We start from the raw sequence: 23,845 nt of genomic DNA on the forward strand, positions 1-23,845 counted from the left end.
ATAATGTCAAAATCCATGCCTGTAGGAATTCAGAGACATTTGAGAGCTTCTCTGATAAGTTTGATTTATCCAATGAGGAGAGGAATCAGTTATTTAAAATATGGATTCCTGTGACATTGTCCAGACGTTTACATTTAATGCCCTGTGAAAATGACTCTCCTAATGGATGGGAAAATGATTCGGACAGATTAAGATATTTGTTTTATTGTGTCACAAAGGATTTTCCCAACATAGAAGATCTGCAGAAACTAAGGATTGGTAGGAAGGAATGTACATATACATTCATGTCCATATTTGAACGGTTGTACAAAGCTCTCATCAAAAATGGAAAAGTACAACATATGATAACAACTTTTGTACAAAAATTCAAATTCCTAAATTCAGTTTCCCAAGTTATGGCATCACAAAAAAATTCATTATTTGAATGTGCGCAGATGCTGGATTTTGTTAGAAAACATGAGAATCGTGAAAAGAAAATAAATCAAGCTAAATTTATAAAACCAGGAAAGGTAAAATCTTACCAAAAGCCAATATCAAACTCTCCTAGACTGAGTCATCCCTATAGTTAACTATATCAAATACGCAGAAGATTACATATATGTTATAAGCCATATCAGCCAGTGCAAAGATCCATCTCTCCACACAATGAGTTAATTCTCAGTCAGAACTGTGATTCTCTAAAAAGGAAAATGGCTGAAACTGATGGACAGAGACAGGTGAGACGACCAACTCACAGTGACGTCATGGAATGTGGACAGAAGAACAGGCAGTTCTCTGAGGTTTTGAAGGATAGAAAAATGTCTTTCCTAAATAGGGCGTTCCTGGAGATATTTGAGAGAGACAGAAGATTTGGTTTAGGGAGTGGCTAAGGAAAAACTGTAATTATAATGTTGTATCAAAATGTAATACAATGTCTCAATATTTATTTATAATCTTATACAGTAAAATTGTAGTTACATAGTTTCTAATAGTTCATATATATATATATATATATATATATATATATACACTTGTCTAAGTAGAGATTGCGTATAATTGTATTTATATATACGTTTATAAGATATATATATATATATCAATTAATAAATTAGAACTTCATATATATAAATTTAAGTAGCAATATTTTGAATTACATTAGAACCAACCAATATATGTATAAGATATTTAAATAATTCTGTTTCTGTATGAATTTGATATTTAATTTTATTTTCTTATATTTCCTTAGAGTTTTCATTCCAAAGCAGGATTTGATCAAAGAACTCTAAAATGGATTTATTTCTTTATTCACACAGGAAGTGAAAAAATTGCATGATTTTATGTGTATAACATTTTAAAATAATAACAATAAATCTAGTTGAACTATAATATATATGTAATACTTATTAATTCTTTTGTGTTGCTAATATTTTCTGTGCATGAAGTGTTCGTGCAAATTAAAGTAGCTTTACAGCATGACGTGTGACAGCTGCGGCCTTTGAACTTTGAACTAATAGTATAGGATCCCATTCATTCTATTTTCAACTGATGTAACTTAAGACCGGGCAGCCAGTGAAAAAAGAATCTAAGACAAGAGTTTTTTCAAGTGTCTGAAATTCCAGTGACTTACTCTCATATTATATAATATGTACTTGGGGAATAGTCAAAGAAATATAAAGATATTCAATTGATATGGCAATGCGCATTAATAAATTGGGATACAACAATTTTGGGTTAAATATATATACAGTGCCTACAAGTAGTATTCAACCCCCTGCAGATTTAGCTGGTTTGATAAGATGCAAATAAGTTAGAGCCTTCAAACTGCAAACGAGAGTAGGTTTTATGAACAGAAGCATAAATCTTACAAACCAAAAAGTTATGTTGCTCAGTTGAATTTTATTAAATTTTAAACATAAAAATGTGGGTCAATTATTATACAATCCCTATGTTTAATATTTTGTGGAATAACCCTTGTTTGTAATTACAGCTAATAATCGTCTTTTATAAGACCTGATCAGGCCGGCACAGGTCTGTGGAGTTATCTTGGCCCACTCCTCCATGCAGATCTTCTCCAAGTTATCTAGGTTCTTTGGGTGTCTCATGTGGACTTTATTCTTGAGCTCCTTCCACAAGTTTTCAATTGGGTTAAGATCAGGAGACTGACTTGGCCACTCCAACACCTTGATTTTTTCCCTCTTGAACCAGGCCTTGGTTTTCTTGGCTGTGTGCTTTGGGTCGTTGTCTTGTTGGAAGATGAAATTACGACCCATCTTAAGATCCTTGATGGAGGAGCGGAGGTTCTTGGCCAAAATCTCCAGGTAGGCCGTGCTATCCATCTTCCCATGGATGCAGACCAGATGGCCAGGCCCCTTGGCAGAGAAATAGCCCCACAGCATGATGCTGCCACCACCATGCTTGACTGTAGGGATGGTATTCTTGGGGTCGTATGCAGTGCCATCCAGTCTCCAAACGTCACGTGTGTGGTTGGCACCAAAGATCTCGATCTTGGTCTCATCAGACCATAGAACCTTGAACCAGTCTGTCTCAGAGTCCTCCAAGTGATCATGAGCAAACTGTAGACGAGCTTTGACATGACGCTTTGAAAGTAAAGGTACCTTACGGGCTCGTCTGGAACGGAGACCATTGCGGTGGAGTACGTTACTTATGATATTGACTGAAACCAATGTCCACACTGCCATGAGATCTTCCCGGAGCTCCTTCCTTGTTGTCCTTGGGTTAGCCTTGACTCTTCGGACAAGCCTGGCCTCGGCACGGGAGGACACTTTCAAAGGCTGTCCTGGCCGTGGAAGGCTAACAGTAGTTCCATAAGCCTTCCACTTACGGATGATGCTCCCAACAGTGGAGACAGGTAGGCCCAACTCCTTGGAAAGGGTTTTGTACCCCTTGCCAGCCTTGTGACCCTCCACGATCTTGTCTCTGATGGCCTTGGAATGCTCCTTTGTCTTTCCCATGTTGACCATGTCTGAGTGCTGTTCACAAGTTTGGGGAGGGTCTTAAATAGTCAGAAAAGGCTGGCAAAAGAGATCTTTAATCCACACATGTGAAGCTCATTATTCTTGATGCCTGAACTACTTCTTAATACTTTAGGGGGACCGAACAGAATTCTTGTGGTTTGAGGGGTTGAATAATAAATGACACTCTGAATTAACTTTTAACGTTTTTAAAAAAAAAAAAAAAAAAAAAAAAAAAAAAAAATTTGCTGCAGTGCATTTCCCACTTCCAGGCTGATCTACAGTACAAATGTCACAATGCCAAGTTAATTCCGCATGTGTCAACCAGCTAAATCTGCAGGGGGTTGAATACTACTTGTAGGCACTGTATATATATCTAAAACTTCATATGTGGAATGTTTGAGTTGAACAGATCTGTGAATGTCAGAGTGAAGGTGACAGATGAGTAAATCAGCAGCTGCTAAGTGTGATTGATGTGACAGAGGCCTCGTATGTTTGTATGTTTGAAAAAAAAAAATGTTTCTTTATGTGAAGGTACAAAAATATATTTAATTCTGAGGAAATTATAATACATAATTAGGTATTATCTACATATATATATTTCTATATTTCTTTAATAATTATTATTTCTTGATTTAACTAATAGTGGATAAGGGCAACCACACATCAAAATGGTTTACAAAGCAAATTTATATTTAGAATAATTTTCCACATGATAATATTCTTGAATAACTATAATATTATTTTTAATGGTTACCTAAATAGGTACACACATCTCTTTAGTCAAATCTATGCTACTCATCGATATGAAATTTATGCACAATATTTCTAGAAGAATAATTATTTTTAATTTGGTTCTGATATATACATAAATTTTATAAAATAATATTTTTGGTATTAAGGGGGAAAATGTGTTTTTGATCCTGATTACATAATCACTTTTGATCAATACTTATTTTCCACACATTTTAATAAAGAAGAAATAATAATAAGGTACTATGGTATAATTAAGAAGGGTATTACATGCAAAGTTGCATAATTTAATATTTTTTGGTGGTACAAGGTTATGACAAATATGAAATCATCCAAATAATGGAGATATAAGGGTATTTTTTATGGAGAATATAATTACTCTGCATTTGTTATTAAAATTTAAAGGCCTTTTTTATTTTTATTCTTATTTTTACTCTTAATTTTATTTTTCATTTTTACAATTTTATTCTTACTTTATACTTCTTATTTTTCTATTTTTTCATTTTTTAATTCTCATTTGATTTTATTTGAGTTCAATATCTCAATTAGTGTTGAGCCACCCCCGTAGTGTTCGAGTTCGGTTCGGTTCGTCGAACACCCGTGTGTTCGCCGAACTGTTCGTCGAACACCTTCGAACACCATTAAAACCAATGGCAGGCAAACAAAAACACATAGAAACACATAGAAAACACCTTCAAAGGTGTCCAAAAGCTGACAAACTGCTCAGAAGACACAACTAACACATGGAAAAGTGACAAGTACATATAGTCATGCGAAAAGAAAAGAGGTGGAGGAGTAAAAGGAGGGGGAGACACAGATATAGGCATGTCATGCCCTTCTAAAATCCAAAAAGTGAGAAGCCGAGACGGCCAGTCCGCTCCTGCCCGTGCCACCTCCGTGTCGCCGGGTTTGTGCCAGAGCCGCGGTGAACCCTGACGGCCAGCCCCCCTCTCCCAATACTGGTGCCTGTCCGCTGGTGGGTCGAGAGAGCCCCCCTGTGGTGGAGGCAGCTCTAAGCTTTTTAATTTAAATTGTCCCTCTAATTTGAATGAATACACTTTAAATCCATTTACAAGGATCTATTGGAGGGCAAGTCTCATGCCAGCAGCCGCGTAATTCCAGCTCCAGTAGCGTCCACTAAAGCTGCTGCAGTTAAAAAGCTTTTATAAGGATCGAGCTCGGCTGTCCACCGCAAGGCATCCTAGTGCCAGTCCCAGCCCCTATGCCTTGGGGTGCCTCCTGATGCTCTTCACTAAGTATCCCGTGGTCCCGAAGCATTTCCTTTGAAAAAATTAAGTGTCCAAACTACAGGTGGTGTAGCTTGCTTAACAGCCGGGATAATCCGCTGACTAGCAGACACTGCTACTAGGCACAAAGTATTTCCTGGGCTAGATGCAGTTAAAAATTTGTAAGTAGATACTCTCGTTGGATGCTGAGAAAGCATTCCATAGAGTCTCCTGGCACGCCATATATGATTCTCTTAAAAAGCTTGGGGTAGGGGTCTAGGGGACACTTTTATAGCCAAAATCACGGCCCTGTATCACAATACGTCACCTAGGCTGAAGATAAATGGAACTGTAGCACCGAGGGCTCGGTTGCTACAGAGGTATTGCACCTCACCCAGAGGTGTGATATCTCACTCTCAGATAAGGATGGAGTGTGGATCAGGACCCGACACCTGCATGCATTACACCACATTGCCGTGGGTCAGGGCGACCAATATGCCCCTGAGATGGGCACGACAGTCCCTGTCCCTGGCTGGAGTGGGGGGAGGGAACACTGAGGAAGGGGAACCCTGCAGTGCAGGAGCAGGGAGGAAGCAGTTCCTGGGTGCATTGAGAAGGGAGTATAAAAGGTGGGCACCATCTTAGTTCAGTGCAGAGAAGTCTGAGCAGAAGTGGCAGGGAGCAGGGGCTCTGCATGAGCTCTGCTCCGGAGGCGGGCCTAGTAACAGAGGCCCAGGCCTGCAAGAGGGAGAAGGAAGGAAGAGGAGCGGAGAAGGCTCCAGGAACGAGGAATGAAGGGATCCCAGGGGTGCGGACGGGCGAGTCGCCACCGCACACCCGAATCCACCTGCGTGGAGGGGTCAGGCCAAAGGGGGAGACCGGTCCCCGAACTAGTGGAGGCAGGAAACGACCCTCAGCTAGAAACCGGAGGCTCTGACATTTTATGTGGCGCAGCCCCTTGCTCCACCCGCTAGGAAGGCACCACATAGGGTCAGGGAAACTGGCGCCAAGTTTACCAAGAGGAGGCCCGAGGCAGCCGGACAGAAGTGTTGGTAAGAAAGGCCAGACAAAGGACACACAAAGGGGGTCCTGTGAAGCGCTCCAAAGTTATCTGGGAGTTGTCTGAGCCCCTCACCTGGTGAGCACAGTACGACGTGGGCAGCCGTTACCTGCAGACGTGGTCTGGATAATAAGAACTGTGAGTAAAGGCCCTGAACTGCATCACTGACTCCGTGTCGTTACTGCTGCTGCCCTGCACCATCACCCCCATCCTCCGCATACACTGCCCTGAGGCTATACTCCTCCCGTGGGGAGTTATGCTACGCTCTGCTGCACCCACAACACCAGCCTTAGCGGTCTGCCCTGTAGCGGCGGTTCACTCTGACCGCAATCCACGGGTGGCGTAGTCGGACATTTAAACATCAAAACCACATAAATAGTTCCGCCACTGGTTTGACCGCCCTGAGCCACGGAACCGGATCGCCGCCACGAAGACTACAACCACCAGCATCCACCAAAAAGGGTCCGGCTCCGGGTGTCCCAAGGCCCAGGGGGTGCGTCAGAACATTTTCATCACCTTTCACAATCACCAATGGGACAAGGCAGGGATGTCCTCTGTCCCCTCTCTTATACATCCTAGTGACGGAGCACCTGCTCTCATCAATTCGCCATAACCCCAATATTAGGTGGATTGAGGTGGGAGGCACCGAGTACAAGTGCTCTCTATTTGCTGATGATGTCCTAGTATATATCACTCAATCACATATATCCATCCCTGCTGTTATGGCTGAAATAGATCACTTTGTTACATGGTAAAATTTTAAAATCAATGCAGCGAAGTCTGAGGCCCTCGATGTCTCCCTCCCTAAATCCATATAGGATTCCATCCAGTCCAACTTTCCCTTTGCCTGGCCCTCACAGGGTATCAAATACTTAGGAATTCCAATTCATAGAGACCTCTCCCATCTATGTTATCTTAATTTTGGGCCCTTTATTGAACAATTCCATACAGACCACGGTTGGCAAGTTAGAACTGTAAGATTCACTACGTGAACCACTGGTGTTTTGTGGAAAAGCACATGTACACCGCGTTCCAAATTATTATGCAAAAAGTGTTTAGGAGTGATAAGGGAAGAATTTGTTTGTTTGTCAGTTAAACTCATTGATGGTGATGTGTGTCAGGGCTCTTTATATCACTGTAAGCAATTGCAGACACCTGTGCTAATTAGTTTGGCAGGTGTGTCCAATGAAAGGCAAGACTACTTAAGAAGGCTCTCTCACATTATTAAGCAGCCTACATTTTCTGCCAAAATGGGAAAGAAAAAGGATGTGTCGGCTGCTGAGAAGCAACAAATTGTGGAGTGTTTAGGTCAAGGCATGACTACAATCAACATTGTGCGATGATCAGGATGAAGTGTCTTGGCAATCAAGAAGTATGTAGCTGATTCACAGTACACACGTGTGCGTGCTGATAAGGGCAAATTGCGGACTCTTTCCTACAGGAAATTACGTCAGGTTGAAACAGCAGCGGCAAAAAAGCCTTGTCATAGCAGCAGACAAGTTTTTGAAGCTGCTTGTGCCTCCAACGTCCCCCGAACAACAAGATGCAGGGTCCTTCAGAGGTTTGCAGCTGTGCATATGCCATCCTGTCGACCTCCTCTATCCACTTCACACAAGCAGAAACGGCTCCAGTGGGCCAAACATTACATGAAGACTGATTTCAAAACTGTTTTGTTCACGGATGAGTGCCGTGCAGCGCTCGATGGTCCAGATGAATGGAGTGGAGGATGGCTGGTTGATGGACACCCCACGCAAACACGGCTACAGCACCAACAAGGAGGAGGTGGAGTAATGTTTTGGGCTGGAATCATGGGGAGAGAGATTGTCGGCCCCTTTAGGATCCCTGAAGGCGCTAAAGATGAACTCCATAATGTATGTGGATTTTCTCAAACAGCACTTCCTGCCATGGTTCAAGAAGAAGAACCGTGTATTTCACAGCAAGATCATTTTTCTGCATGATAATGCACCATCTCATGCTGCACATAAAACATCTGCATCTCTGGCTGATATGGGCATAAAAGGGGACAAACTTATGGTGTGACCCCCATGCTCCCCTGACCTCTACCCCATTCAGAACCTTTGGAGCATCATTAAAAGGAGTGTCTATGATGGCGGGAGGCAGTTCACATCTAAGCAACAGCTCTGGGAGGGTATTCTGTCCTCACGCAAAACAATTGAAGCAGAAACCATCCAAAACCTGACAAATTCAATGGACGAGAGAGTTCAGAAGCTCCTTTCGAACAAGGGGTCCTATGTGAAAATGTAACATCACCTAGAATAAAGTTTTGAGTTGAAAACTGTTTGATTTCAGTTTCTAACAACCTGCTAATGCTTATAATTTCAAAAATGACCATTTTTTTGGTCTTTATTAAAATGAAAAGGTTGATCGAAAAGTTTGGGGGATCTAAGAGTGTGGCAACCCAGTAGTCATGATTACTTCGAATTCTGACAATATGAGGGTCATGCTGCAGGTAGTGCAGCAAGAAGGCACTTATGTGTCTTGCGCATCTCGGAGCCCCAAAATTATTTTCCGGGCTAGATGCAGCTAAAAATTATTTTTAATTTTAAATCTGGTGAAGCTTATTATAGATGGCCTAATAGGATCAGTGCTGCACACTGCTACAAAGCCCAAATTATTTTCCAGTCAAGATACAGATAAACATGATTAGTAATTTGAAAGCTTAAAACGGTTGGTAGGGTGATTTTAACCAATCATCAAGCTTTTACTCTCCCCAGGATGACACAGGGGTAGAAAAGTCGTTTCGGATCCATGATTTGTTCATCTTTATGAACGTGAGTCTGTCTACATTATCAGTGGAGAGCCGCGTGCGCTTATCTGTCAGCACACCACCAGCAGCGCTGAACACACGTTCAGACAGAACGCTGGCTGCGGGGCATGACAAGATCTCCAAGGCGTAAGTGGCTAGCTCCGGCCATTTATCCAGATTGGAAGCCCAAAAAGAGCAAGGGTCCAGTGACACAGTCGTGGCTTCAATGTTTACTTGGAGATACTCCTGTACCATCGTCTCTAGGCGTTGACTATGTGTCAGACTTCTTGTCTCCTGTGGCCTTGCAAAGGATGGGCTAAAAAAGTGGTGAAATGATTCCGCAAAATTGATGTTACCAGCAGATACTGTGGTTCTGTTACGGTTTGAGTGCTGAACACTTGACGGTCCCACGGTTGGCAAGTTGGAACTGTGAGATTCACTACGTGCACCACTGGTATTTTGTGGAAAAGCACATGTAAGATTCTGCAACAGTCGCTGCAACATGTGCAGAGTTGAATTCCACCGGGTAGGCACATCGCATTTTAGCCGGTGAAGTGGCAGGCCCAACGACTTCTGTAGAGATGTAAGTCGCTGAGCTGCGGGATGCGAACGGCGGAAGTGAGCACACAGCGACCGTGCCCTCTGCAGAAGGCCATCTAGTCTGGGATAGTGGGCTAAAAATTGCTGGACAACCAGGTTCAACACGTGAGCCATACAAGGCACGTGTGTGACATTGCCCCGGCGAAGGGCCGCACCCAGGTTTGCAGCATTGTCGCACACGGCCTTCCCTGGTTTCAGGTCCAGTGGAGACAACCATTCATGAAATTGGTTCTCCAGAGCTGACCACAACTCCTCAGCTGTGTGACTCACATTTCCCAAACATTTCAATGTAAAAACCGCCTGATGACGTTTAGCCCTACTGCCAGCATAGTAAGGAGGTGTGCAGGATCCCTTCTGCGCAGTTAGAAAGCTTGTGGCATGACCAGACAGGCTTTGGGTGCAGGTGGAAGACCGAGAGGAGGTTGAGGAGGCAGAAGCAGTGGAGGAAAAATGACATAAAGAGGATTGACGCACAACTCGTGGGGACGGCAAGACTTGGACAGCAGCCCCTTGTCCTGCTGTCACCATAGTTACCCAGTGCCCAGTCAGCGACATGTAACGCCCCTGTCCATGCCTACTCGTCCAAGTGTCTGTGGTGAAATGCACCCTGTCACACACAGAGTTTCTCAAAGAAGCGGTGATGTTGTGTGCGACATGCTGGTGGAGCGCAGGCACACCTTTCTTTGAGAAGTAGTGCCGACTGGGCATCTGGTACTGGGGCACTGCGACGGACATAAGGTCTCGAAAATCCTCTGTGTCCACCAGGCGGAAAGGCAGCATTTCTGTAGCCAAGAGCTTGCAGATGGTGAAATTCAACCTCTTAGCTTTCTCATGGCTAGGATGAATGGTCTTTTACTTGTCCACATCTGAGGGACCGAGGGCTGGCTATTGTGCTTAGACGGGGTTGATAAGGGTGTCCCCGGCAAACTGCCGGTCTGTGAGGAAGATGCAGGCGGACATGTTAGGTTGCCTTGATCCAAAGGTGGTGCTATCGATGTCGGACAGCGCTCAAGACCAGCTGGTGTTACCACCTCCAAAGAAAATGATGACCTGCCAATCACGCTGGCTGTTGCGGGTAAAGAGGTGGCAGGTCTGCGCCCCAAAACAGGTGTGACTGCTGTCCCCCCAGTCACAGAGGATGAAGAGGCCGCGGATGCACAAGATATGGCAGACGGTGGTTGGCCCCGCCGGCTAGACCGCATTGTAGCACACTGAGCTTCCCACTGCAACTTATGCTTCATGTCCATGTGCCGGTTCATGCATGAAGTACTCAAACTATGTATTTTTTGGCCTCTACTTAGCTTTTGCTGACAAATGTTACAGATAACACGAGTTGGGTCATCTTTATCGATCTGAAAAAATGCCCAGGCTATGCAAGGCTTAGCACCCATGCGACCTGAAGAGCCACCACGACTTGTGGTAAGAGGCAGAGTTGTGTTTGAGGATGCAGTTGTTGACGTGCTTCCAGTACTACGTCTCTGTCCAGGAAGGCGCAACCTGACCTCGTCGTCACTAGCATCTTCCTCCACCTCCTCTGCTGACCTCATCTCTTGGCTGACTGTGGGTTGACAGTAAGTGGGATCTCCGACCTCATCATCATCACCCTGTGCGTTATCACACCCGTCGTCCTCAGAGCCAACCTGTTCCTGCCCTGACAAAAAACTAAAGTTGTCGCTCCAATCAGGTATTTGAGTCTTATCATCGTCTTCCTCATTGTCTCCACCAACAGGAGTTACAGTTTGGGAATGAGGGTCTACATTATGGTCAGAACCTTCTGCGTCTGGTCCTGGATCCGACTCATAAAGATTCTGGGCATCAGTGCAGATCATTTCCTCGTCTGGATTCACAGAAGCGCTGGAGTCGACCTCTGATTCCCAGGCTATAGTATGAGTAAACAGCTCTGCAGACTCAACCATCTGTTCTACCTCATACTCAGACGGGCAGCTGGAGATTTGGGAGCTGTGAGGAAGCAAGTGCGATTTGGGTTACACCTTTGAGGACTGGAGTATTTGTGATGTTGAAGTTGATGTGGAGGAGAGCCCACTTAAAGGAGCACTTGATATCCGTTGAAGCACCTGCTGTTTTTGTGCCTCATCTGGAATTTGTAGCGATTGGCGTGGCCGTAAGAAAGGGATCTTATCACATTGTCCGCTAAAAGAAGTAGACATTTTAGTTTGGCTGGAAGATGGTCTTTCTTCTGCACCTACCCCACGGACACAACCTTTTTTCCCCTTCCCAACACGCCTATTCCCCTTTCCACCAGCAGCAGGCCTTTTTCCACTCATTTTGGTGGTTAACTAATTCACAACTCTGGAGTTGTTTGCACAAAAAAACAATGGATGGTAACCGAGCAGAGCTGAGTGGCCAAACTGTGGTATTAGGCCAAAACTATTGGCTGGGTTAGATGCAGAAAAAAATTATTTTTAATTTGCAACCTGATGGAGGTCAGTATAGATGGACTAATAGACCAAGTCCCACACACCGCTAGAAGCCCAAATATTTTTTCAGAGCTAGATGCAGAAATTTTTTTTATTCAATTTGCAACCTGATGGAGGTCAGTATAGATGGACTAATAGACCAAGTCCCACACACTGCTAGAAGCCCAAATATTTTTTCAGAGCTAGATGCAGAAAAAAATTATTTTTAATTTGCAACCTGATGGAGGTCAGTATAGATGGACTAATAGACCAAGTACCACACACTGCTAGAAGCCCAAATATTTTTTCAGAGCTAGATGCAGAAAAAAATTATTTTTAATTTGCAACCTGATGGAGGTCAGTATAGATGGACTAATAGACCAAGTCCCACACACCGCTAGAAGCCCAAATATTTTTTCAGAGCTAGATGCAGAAAAAAATTATATTCAATTTGCAACCTGCTGGACGTCAGTATAGAAGGACTAATAGAACAAGTCCCACACACTGCTAGAAGCCCAAATATTTTTTCAGAGCTAAATGAAGAAAAAAATTATTTTTAATTTGCAACCTGATGGAGGTCAGTATAGATGGACTAATAGACCAAGTCCCACACACTGCTAGAAGCCCAAATATTTTTTCAGAGCTAGATGCAGAAAAAAATTATTTTTAATTTGCAACCTGATGGAGGTCAGTATAGATGGACTAATAGACCAAGTCCCACACACCGCTAGAAGCCCAAATATTTTTTCAGAGCTAGATGCAGAAAATTTTTTTATTCAATTTGCAACCTGATGGAGGTCAGTATAGATGGACTAATAGACCAAGTCCCACACACTGCTAGAAGCCCAAATATTTTTTCAGAGCTAGATGCAGAAAAAAATTATTTTTAATTTGCAACCTGATGGAGGTCAGTATAGATGGACTAATAGACCAAGTCCCACACACTGCTAGAAGCCCAAATATTTTTTCAGAGCTAGATGCAGAAAAAAATTATTTTTAATTTGCAACCTGATGGAGGTCAGTATAGATGGACTAATAGAACAAGTCCCACACGCTGCTAGAAGCCCAAATATTTTTTCAGAGATAAATGAAGAAAAAAATTATTTTTAATTTGCAACCTGATGGAGGTCAGTATAGATGGACTAATAGACCAAGTCCCACACACTGCTAGAAGCCCAAATATTTTTTCAGAGCTAGATGCAGAAAAAAATTATTTTTAATTTGCAACCTGATGGAGGTCAGTATAGATGGACTAATAGACCAAGTCCCACACACCGCTAGAAGCCCAAATATTTTTTCAGAGCTAGATGCAGAAAAAAATTATATTCAATTTGCAACCTGCTGGAGGTCAGTATAGAAGGACTAATGGAACAAGTCCCACACACTGCTAGAAGCCCAAATATTTTTTCAGAGCTAAATGAAGAAAAAAATTATTTTTAATTTGCAACCTGATGGAGGTCAGTATAGATGGACTAATAGACAAAGTCCCACACACTGCTAGAAGCCCAAATATTTTTTCAGAGCTAGATGCAGAAAAAAATTATATTCAGTTTGCAACCTGATGGAGGTCAGTATAGATGGACTAATAGAATGATGCTATGCCCAAAAGATTTTACTTCACTAGGTGCAGTAAAAAAATTGGTATTCTATACACAGGTGGTATATCTTGCAACACAGATAGGCTACTCCACTGACTAACACACTCTGCAATAGGCCAAAAAGGATTAGCTTTGCTAGATTCAGCCAAATGCTGTGAAAAAAACTTGCACAGCACTGGCACAGACCTGCCTGGCAAAAACTGATAGGAACTGATGTAACCTAGTCCTGAAAAGGACTCCAATTACAATTAGTCTTTACTCCCACAATCTATCTATTTAAGAGCACAGACCTGCCTGATAAAAGTCGTAGGAAATGCTGTAACCTAGTCCTTAAAAGGACTGCAATCACAACTATTCCCTACTCCCAAGCTATCTGTATATTTGTGCGAAAATTGGCTTGAAATTAACAAGGTATAGCGCACACAGCAACAGCGGTGCCGTCTAACACGCAGCTGCAGCAGTGAGAAAATGGTGGCGACGGGGAAAATGGCTTGGTCTTATAGGGCAAGGACATGTGACATACACTGCCAATCACACATGCCCTTGCTTGTGTGAAAAAAAGCACTTCGCTCCGTGTGTGCGCTGCTGATAGGCTGACAGATTGCACCTCCCCACTGCAAATGCGGGAAAGAGAAAAAAAAATGGAGATCTTCATTGTTCCTGCAGAGATCCATCCCCTGCCCCTCCCCCCGCCCCGCTGTACACTCAAACTGCGTATTAACATTAATTTTCATCATTACTGAGAAAAAATCCAGTTATGATTTTGGTGCACGAACAGTTATCGAACATAACCTCGAACAGCCGAATTTTTCTCAAATTGTTCGTGTTCGCCGACCGGCTCGAACACCGCCCAAAACAGCTCGAATTTGAGATTGGCGAACAGTTCGAGTAGAACAACGCTCATCTCTAATCTCAATTGAGAAAACACATTAATATTTAATAAAGTAATGTCTAATACAAGAGTATTGCTTCATTAAATATATATTGCTAAGGAAAAAAATGTTTACATTTTCTGAGTAAACACAACAATTCATTCATTCATTTATTCATTCATTCATTCATTCATACATTCATATATTTATTCATTTTGGTTCAGGAGTATACATTCTTTGATATTCTTGGTTTAATAAAGATATAAAAACTTGTTTTTTCAAAATACACTGACACCTATGGGTTGGAAAAGGTAATTACACCTATGACATAAAAATGTTCTATCATATGGAGAACTTGATTGATAATGAATTATTATCTATTATTGTTTATTATTCCAAACATAATTTATTTTAATATTTTGATAATAATTAGATGGATATTACTAATTGCTATGGTACGCTGTGATATTATAGGTTAGGAAAAACTGCCAGATTTGGTATCAGATTAGGGAATGAAGACTTCAATCAAGACATCGCAATTATGAATTCTATCTTAATAAAGACTTTTAATTTTTATAAATCAAAGAGATTCTCAAAAGTTACAAGAAGAAGCAACTGATATCCGGACGTCTCAGAAGGTAACAGGTGTGAATGCTGAGTTTTATAATAGACTGTGTCCATTACATACAATACAATTCACACCACTGATCACCAGGACGGCAGAGGACGATGATCCTATATGTACTGTGTTGTGTTCAAGTTTCATCACGTTCCAGTGGTTTCTTATCACCTGCAACGCTTCAATGAAAGCTGGTGAACAGGTAATACCTGGCATATGTGTCCTGTATATAAAGGACTGAGTACTGGTTATGGTGCTATATAAAGCAGGAAAGTGTCAAGTTAACCCTTGCTTTACTGACCAAAGACGTCACATCTGTTCCAAAAGTGACACGAGACCAGTGCGGACACACGGAAGATTCCAAAGACGATCCAACGTAAGTCCAGGTGACACTGCACAGATATTAAAGCTACATTTCATCCATGGACTTTGTTTTCTTATCAACTGACACACATGATCTTTCTAATAAAGAGTACAGTTTATGGACTGAACAATAATGAGCACAATTATGGACTGTACAATATCTACATGCTGTAATTTATTTCAAAGGAGTTTTCATCTAAAGACTGTGTTATAAAAGAACCAAGAAGATGACGACCCGATGACATCAGATGATGACGATTGAACCCGCGATTGCTTCAATTTAGATATAGGGAAGTATAATTATACATATTAAATGAATATTAGTCACGGCTTACCATAACATGAATTCACATCATTATATAACAATAATCCGATATTGATACTATTATTACTATTATTATTATTATGGAAATTTAATGATATTGCCAAGGAAGAAGGAAAGAAAAAATGATTGATGAATGTATCTTCTTTTGAGATTTTTCAGGTAAAGTCCTTTTATTCTCAAAAAAGGGGGAAATGTTAAATGGTTAATTATGGAAATTCATTTGGAATGTTAATCGATAATCATTTTTCTGAGTTCTATGCCTCAGCGATCGTGTCTAGTTGACATGCGCTATTTGTGTGTGTATTTTTGGTTCACTACCATATGTAGAACAGGTGTCCATACGACTGGCTATAAAAGCCCATGGTACAGAAAGGGGGGGCTCTCTTGCTCTGCCCACCCCACAAGACACAGAATCTTCATGCTGAGAAGCAGATGACATGTAGGCCTGGACACATGCTGGACAAAGACTTGATTTACCAGCCAGGATCCAAGGAAAGATGGGTGAATCTCAACAATTAAGCTAATTATGGACAAATGGACAATTACTTTATAACTAATTATTGTATGTACCTGCTGCAATCTGATTCTTTTTAATGGACAATCCAAGAATAAATAGATACATTTTTTTATAAGAATATCGTGATATTGATACTTTGAGAAGTCCTCAGTAGAAAAAAAATAATACACGAAGAGTATTATTTTACAGTCTCCCATCCAAGTACTAACCAGGCCCAACCCTGCTTAGCTTCCGAGATCAGATGAGATCGGGCGTATCCAAGGTGGTATGGCCAGTAGACGCTGCTCGATCCATCGCCCGGCCAGCCTTTCTCAGGATCGCTTGATGGCGAGCAATCTGGCCGTGACGGGGCGGGCTCCGAAGGGTCCATGCAAAGTCTGTGCCGTCCCTACAGGTGTGGTTTGTTTAGCAATGATTCACCCGCCGCATCAAGTGTCTTCAAAAATGTCTCGGCGCAGGGTATCCTACAGGCTAAACCCTTCATCGCGGTAATGTGACAGAAAGAGCAAGCTGGACCCGTAACTTGGGGGCGGAGCGAGACGTCCAGGGGTGAATGAAGGAAGAGGGTGAGATGGTTGCCAGTGATTTTGAGCTGCTCTTCAGGGGGGAGGGTCGTGTTGCCTGCAAAAGTCTTCTGCTTGGGGTTACTGGTTGTTGCCTCCAGCCACCCGGGAGACGCTGGTCCTGGTGAAAAGGAGCCTAGTATTAAAAGTAAATAAGCAACAATGCTGGAGGCCCACTGTGATCAGAAGGATGCTGGTATTTTGCAGAGATGAAATAGCGCAAGAGAGAAAGCAAATGAAAAAAAGAAAAGAGAATGAATGTGTGCACTTGTGAAAGGGAATGGAAAAAAGGCATAGAAGAGAGTGCCCCCTGCTGGTGGAAGGAAGGAAAAAGCAAAAGCCTACAGCACCTGGTATTCCCAGGCAATCTCCCATCCATATACTAACCAGGCCAAACCCTGCTTAGCTTCCAAGATCAGACAAGATCATGCGTGTTTAGGGTTGTGCGGCCGTAGGCAGAGACAAGCCTCTCACTTGCTCCTTTTCTACTTTGAAGTCTGGCTGCCGGATGCCCTTTCCAGTGTTCAGCAAGACCAGGTCCTTTTGTGCTTTCCCTTCTCTTCAATTTTTTTGCTGGCTTCCTTAAAAGGTCTTGTAGACAGAAGGCCCCACTCAGAGCTGCTGAGCTCACTGATCGGCTGCAGCGCTGTCGACGGAACGTCAGCTTCACGGCCAATGCCACAGGCAGGGAGCAGAGGCGAGACTCACTGGTAGACCCGGGTAGGGTGATTAGAGCGCGGTTAGTTGCTTTCTAATAGCCTGCAGCCGGGGATTAACTTTTAATGAAAGGGAACAATCCCTTTGACTGTCTGCAGCGCGCCACACCTAGGAAGCGCACTCTCACACACAAGCCAGCATGCACACGTGCTCGCACGTGACAACACCCCCTATCTGCCCCTACAACCTCTCCGTCACCATGCGTCAGACTCTCCTGCCTGTTTTCTGATTTCAGGGCCCTAGCAGGAATCACCCCCCCCTCCCCAATTCCTTCCGCACCTTCCTTGCCTTCCTTGCACTGAGGTTAGCTCTTTGTCAGCCGTCTGGCTTGGTTACACAAGATTCTTTGCAGAGAAACATGTTACTTCTGCTGGCCCTCGCTAGGCGGCCGGCATCCAAAACCTTCCCTGGGCACCTGCTGAAAGCCTGGCCCCTTCACGGCCCCGGGTGCTTTTAACGCCATCATTTCCACACGGCGAGCTGTGGAGTCAATAAGCACTCCTAGCCGTGGCAAGGAGCTCGGTGTCAGGCCTGCGTGAAGGCGGCGGGCTAGCGTACTTAGCTGCCAACTGGCTCAGAGGCCTTGGGGCTTCCATCATCTAACTTACTTAAGGTCGGTGTCCGGCAAGGCGCCGTTCCATGCTAGCCGAGCTGGGCAGTAGGGCAAAACGTCATCAAAATGGTGTACAGCACCCGGTGTTCCCAGGAGGTATCCCATCCAAGTACTATCCGAGCCCATCCCTGCTTTGCTTCCAAGATCAGACGAGATCAGGCATATCCAAGGTGGTATGGCCAGTAGACGCTGCTCGATTCATTGCCCGGCCAGCCTTTCTCAGGATCGCTTGGTGGCGAGCAATCTGGCCGTGACGGGGCGGGCTCCGAAGGGTCTATGCAAAGGCTGTGCCGTCCCTACAGGTGTGGTTTGTTTAGCAGTGATTCACCCGCCGCATCAGGTGTCTTCAAAAATGTCTCGGTGCAGGGTCTCCTGCAGGCTAAACCCTTCATCGCGGTAATGTGACAGAAAGAGCAAGCTGGACCCGTAACTTGGGGGCGGAGCGAGACATCCAGGGGTGAATGAACGAAGAGGGTGAGATGGTTGCCAGTGACTTTGAGCTGCTCTTCAGGGTTGAGGGTCGTGTTGCCTGCAAGGTCTTCTGCTTGGGGTTACCTGTGGTTGCCTCCAGCCACGCGGGAGACGCTGGTCCTAGTGAAAAGGAGCCTAGTATTAAAAGTAAAGAAGCAACAATGCTGGAGGCCCACGGTGATCAGAAGGATGCTGGTATTTTGTAGAGATGAAATAGCGCAAGAGAGAAAGCAAATGAAAAAAAGAAAACAGAATGAATGTGTGCACTTGTGAAAGGGAATGGAAAAAAGGCATAGAAGAGAGTGCCCCCTGCTGGTGGAAGGAAGGAAATAGCAAAAGCCTACAGCACCTGGTTTTCCAAGGGAGTCTCCAATCCAAGAAGTAACCAGGCCCAACCCTGCTTAGCTTCCAAGATCAGACAACATTGGGCCTGTTCAGGGTGGTGTGGGCATAGGCAGAGACAAGCCTCTCACTTGCTGCTTTTCTACTGTGACGTCTGGCTGCCGGCTGCCCTTTCCAGTGCTCAGCAAGACCAGGTCCTTTTGTGCTTTGCCTTCTCTTCAATTTTTTTGCTGGCTTCCTTAAAATGTCTTGTAGACACAACGTCCCACTCAGAGCCGCTGAGCTCACTGATCGGCTGCAGCGCTGTCGACGGAACGTCAGCTTCACGGCCAATACCACAGGCCGGGAGCAGAGGAGAGACTCACCGGTAGACCCAGGTAGGGTGAGCAGAGCGCTGTTAGTTGCTTTCTAATAGCCTGCAGCCGGGGATTAACTTTTAATGAAAGGGAACAATCCCTTTGACTGTCTGCAGCGCGCCACACCTAGGAAGCGCACTCTCACACACAAGCCAGCATGCACACGTGCTCGCACGTGACAACACCCCCTATCTGCCCCTACAACCTCTCCGTCACCATGCGTCAGACTCTCCTGCCTGTTTTCTGATTTCAGGGCCCTAGCAGGAATCACCCCCCCCCTCCCCGATTCCTTCCGCACCTTCCTTGCCTTCCTTGCACTGAGGTTAGCTCTTTGTCAGCCGTCTGGCTTGGTTACACAAGCTTCTTTGCAGAGAAACATGTTACTTCTGCTGGCCCTCGCTAGGTGGCCGGCATCCAAAACCTTCCCTGGGCACCTGCTGAAAGCCTGGCCCCTTCACGGCCCCGGGTGCTTTTAACGCCATCATTTCCACACGGCAAGCTGCGAAGTCAATAAGCACTCCTAGCCGTGGCAAGGAGCTCGGTGTCAGGCCTGCGTGAAGGCGGCGGGGTAGCGTACTTAGCTGCCAACTGGCTCAGAGGCCTTGGGGCTTCCATCATCTAAGTTACTTAAGGTCGGTGTCCGGCAAGGCGCCGTTCCATGCTAGCCGAGCTGGGCAGTAGGGCAAAACGTCATCAAAACGGTCTACAGCACCTGGTGTTCCCAGGAGGTCTCCCATCCAAGTACTGTCCGAGCCCAGCCCTGCTTTGCTTTCGAGATCAGACGAGATCGGGCGTATCCAAGGTGGTATGGCCAGTAGACGCTGCTCGATCCATCGCCCGGCCAGCCTTTCTCATAATCGCTTTGTTATGATCTGCTACAGAGACTAAGGAAAGAAAGGAGATCTATCCCTACAATAGAACTAAGCTAGATCCCTACGATGTAACGGGGAACCTGATCCTGTGATCAGACCCGCTAAAGTCCTCGGCTAGTCTGAACGCAGACCTATAGATGTGAGGGAGGGATCCCTACAAGATCTAGGGACTGGGAAAAGTTGGACACCTCCTAGCAGAAATAGTAGCAGTCAAAGACAAACACACAACAAAAAGGCATAGGGGTCAGAAGACCTAGCAAAACTAACAGAGAACGGCAACAGAGCAACAAGCTAGCTCAACAGTAGTAAATACAAATGAAGTCCAGCAAAGCCAGGAGGGCACAGCCGGATTAAATAGGCAAAATGGTCATGTGACCAGCAAACTAAAAAAAAACTAACAGGAGAGTTGTAACAGTACCCCCTCTTCTAAGAGGATCCTCCAGATCCCCTAGGCCCAGGCTTACCAGGAAACCTCCTGTGAAACGCTCGGACAAGTCTGGAGGCAGAAACATAATCCGCTCTCACCCATGAGTTATCCTCACGTCCGAAACCCTTCCAAGCGACGAGATACTGCAAACTCCCTCTATACCGTCTAGAATTTAGGATGCGGGAAATTTCATATTCCCCGTCCTCCACCACCGGAGGAACAGTGGCAGAGGCGTCACCATCTGACACATCAGCTTTTTTCAACAGAGAAACATGAAACACCGGATTAATCCTCCAGGACGTAGGAACCTCCAGCCTAACAGCAGATTGGTTAACTATCTGAAGTACCTTAAAGGGCCCTACGAACTTGGGACCCAATTTTTTAGAAGGAATCCTCAATCGCAGATTCTTAGAGGACAACTAAACCATGTCACCAACTGCAAACAAAACCTTTTGCCGTTTCCTATCAAAGTACCTCTTAGATTTTTTGTTAGCCTCCTGAAGATTACCACGCACATCCGTCCAAACTCTCTCCAAATCACTGGAAAAACTCTCCTCCTCAGGCACAGCCGAAACCAATTTGGAAAATGACCCAAAAGACGGATGTCTCCCAGAACAACAAAAAAAAGGCGAACACCCAGCAGAAGAGGATGTATGGTTGTTAAGAGCAAATTCATCAAGTGGCAGAAACTCAGACCACCCCTCTTGATTGTCTGCCACAAAACAATGCAAGAACTGCTCAACATCCTGGTTCTTCCTTTCTGTCTGGCCATTAGACTCAGGATGATATCCGGATGAAAACGACAAATGAACTCCCAACCTGTCACAAAAGGCACGCCAAAAATGAGCCACGAACTGAGGTCCCCTATCAGAAATAATGTCAGTAGGAACACCATGTAGTCTGACAATCTCCTTGACAAAGGCCTTAGCGAGTGTCTTAGCGCAAGGCAGTTTGATGAAGGGAACCAAGTGACACATCTTGCTAAAACGGTCCACGACCACCCAGATGACCGTGAAACCTTCAGAGGGAGGAAGGTCAGTAATAAAGTCCATAGCCAGATGTGTCCAAGGTGCACTAGGAACCTCCAGAGGACAAAGCAACCCCGCAGCAGGAGCATGCGAAGACTTGGATCTTGCACACACAGTACATTGGCGCACCCACTTAATGACTTCCTTCTGCCATCCAGGCCACCAAAAACTGCGACCCACAAGTCTCTTGGTCTCAGAAATTCCTGGATGACCTGCCAACCGAGACTCATGACACTCAACAAACAAATCTCTCCTAAAGGTCCTAGGCACAAACAACCTCCCATGGGGAGTGTTAGATGGGGCATTCTCCTGTGCTTTAAGAATCTCATCCTCCAAAACGGAGTCCAAAGCAGCAATCACAACACCTTCTTGTAAAATGGTCTCCTCTTCCTCCTCAACACCGACTATGGGAGAAAAGCTGCGAGACAAAGCATCCGCTTTAACATTCTTGGTACCCGGGATGTAAGTAACGGAAAAATTAAACCGCGAGAAAAAAAGTGCCCACCTAGCCTGACGGGCATTCAAGCGCTTGGCAGCATCAAGATAGATCAGATTTTTATCATCAGTGAAAACCTGAATGGGAAATTCAGCACCTTCCAAGAGATGACGCCAGTGTTCAAATGCGAGTTTAATCACCAGCAATTCCCGATTATCAATATCGTAATTAAGTTCAGTCTCGGAAATTTTTTTTGAAAAAGAGGCACAGGGATGTACTCCATCCTTGTTTTCCTGAGACAACACCGCACCAACCCCCACCGAAGAAGCATCAACCTCAACCAAAAACGGCTTAGTCACATCAGGCTGCATAAGGATGGGAGCAGAGGTGAACCTCTCCTTTAGAAACACAAAAGCTTCAATGGCCTCAGAAGTCCACTGAACCGCATTAGCACCTTTCCTGGTGAGATCGGTCAGCGGTTTGACAATAATAGAAATTTTTTTTATGAATTTTCTGTAATAATTGGCGAAACCCAAAAACCTCTGTATCGATTTCAAACCAATAGGCCTAGGCCATTCCTGCACAGCTTGAACTTTAACCGGGTCCATCTCAAAACCTTCACTGGAGATAATGTAGCCCAAAAAACTAATTCTCTGTACAGCGAACTCACATTTCTCCAGCTTAGCAAAAAGCGAATTGTCCATTAATAACTGTAATACCTCACGTACGCTCCGCCAATGAGACTCCAGATCCGGCGAATAAATCAAAATGTCATCCAAATACACAACCACATTTTTGCCGATTAAAGGTCTAAGGATATCATTAATAAGATTCTGAAAAAATGCTGGAGCATTGGTGAGACCAAAAGGCATAACCAGATTCTCAAAATGACCCACAGGAGTGTTAAAAGCAGTCTTCCATTCATCACCCTCCTTCATGCGCAACAAATTGTATGCCCCCCGGAGATCAATTTTAGAGAACCACTTGGCCCCCACTAACTGGTTAAATAAATCAGGAATCAATGGCAGTGGGTAAGGATTGCGTACAGTAATTTTATTAATCTCACGAAAGTCCAGACAAGGACGTAAACCGCCATCTTTTTTTTTTACAAAAAAAAATCCAACAGCCACAGGAGACTTGGAAGGCCTAATGTGACCGGCGGCCAAGCTTGTCTGTATGTATTCTTCCAAAGCCTTTCTTTCAGGAATAGTAAGATTAAATAAACGACTCTTAGGAAGAGTCGCGCCAGGGACAAATTCAATGGTACAATCATAGTCTTTATGGGGAGGCAAAACCTGCGACTCCTCCTCAGAAAAAACTCTCCAAAAATCCTGAATAGGTACAGGCAATTCCCCTCTATCCACAGCAGCAATGTGCCCGTTACAACACTTGTCATAACACTTAGGGCTCCAGGACTTAATTTCATTGGTAGACCAATCCAGTACAGGATTTTGCAATTTTAACCAGGGTAACCCCAATATTACTGGAGAAGGCAAATTATCCAATACCACCAAATCCAAATTCTCTTGATGAATACCATTAATAGTGAGGGGAAATTCACAGACCTTGTGAGTAACACTCTTCAAGGGAGAGCCATCGACAGAAACCACAGCAATAGGGGATGACAAAGTTTTAGGTTCTAATCTAAGTTTTTCCAAGAATCCCCCATCAATCACATTCAGAGTAGATCCACAATCCACAAATACCCGAAATTCAATTAATTCATCCTGAGCAGCAGTAGTGGCAGATAGGAATACTCCCTTAGAATTTAAACAGGCAATACGAGCATGACTGACCATTTTTTTTTTCTTTCTTCTTACGAAGCACACAGCTCTTAATAAAATGACCAGAATTTCCGCAATAGAAACACAAGCCTTCAGAAAGTCGGCAGTCTTTTTCCTGAGAGCGGGGTGCCATCGCCCCAATTTCCATCGGCTCTCCATTGTCAGCAC

At 44.2% G+C, this 23,845-nt stretch overlaps 1 non-coding gene and 2 pseudogenes across 1 annotated transcript; all 3 read right to left on the reverse strand.

The window, feature by feature from the left end:
- Window positions 1–16,969: 16,969 nt before the first annotated feature.
- LOC141270114 (5S ribosomal RNA) lies at window positions 16,970–17,088 on the reverse strand (annotated as a pseudogene).
- A 941-nt stretch (window positions 17,089–18,029) lies between these two features.
- LOC141268949 (5S ribosomal RNA) lies at window positions 18,030–18,149 on the reverse strand (annotated as a pseudogene).
- Window positions 18,150–19,830: 1,681 nt separating this feature from the next.
- Window positions 19,831–19,950, reverse strand: LOC141267050 (5S ribosomal RNA). Its single transcript, XR_012321068.1, has one exon. It is a non-coding gene; the product is annotated as a 5S ribosomal RNA (ribosomal RNA).
- Window positions 19,951–23,845: the final 3,895 nt, after the last annotated feature.

Source organism: Phyllobates terribilis, unplaced genomic scaffold (genome assembly GCF_046119375.1).
Source record: "Phyllobates terribilis strain yellow unplaced genomic scaffold, ASM4611937v1 Scaffold_4__5_contigs__length_816908805, whole genome shotgun sequence".
Lineage (NCBI taxonomy): Eukaryota > Metazoa > Chordata > Amphibia > Anura > Dendrobatidae > Phyllobates > Phyllobates terribilis.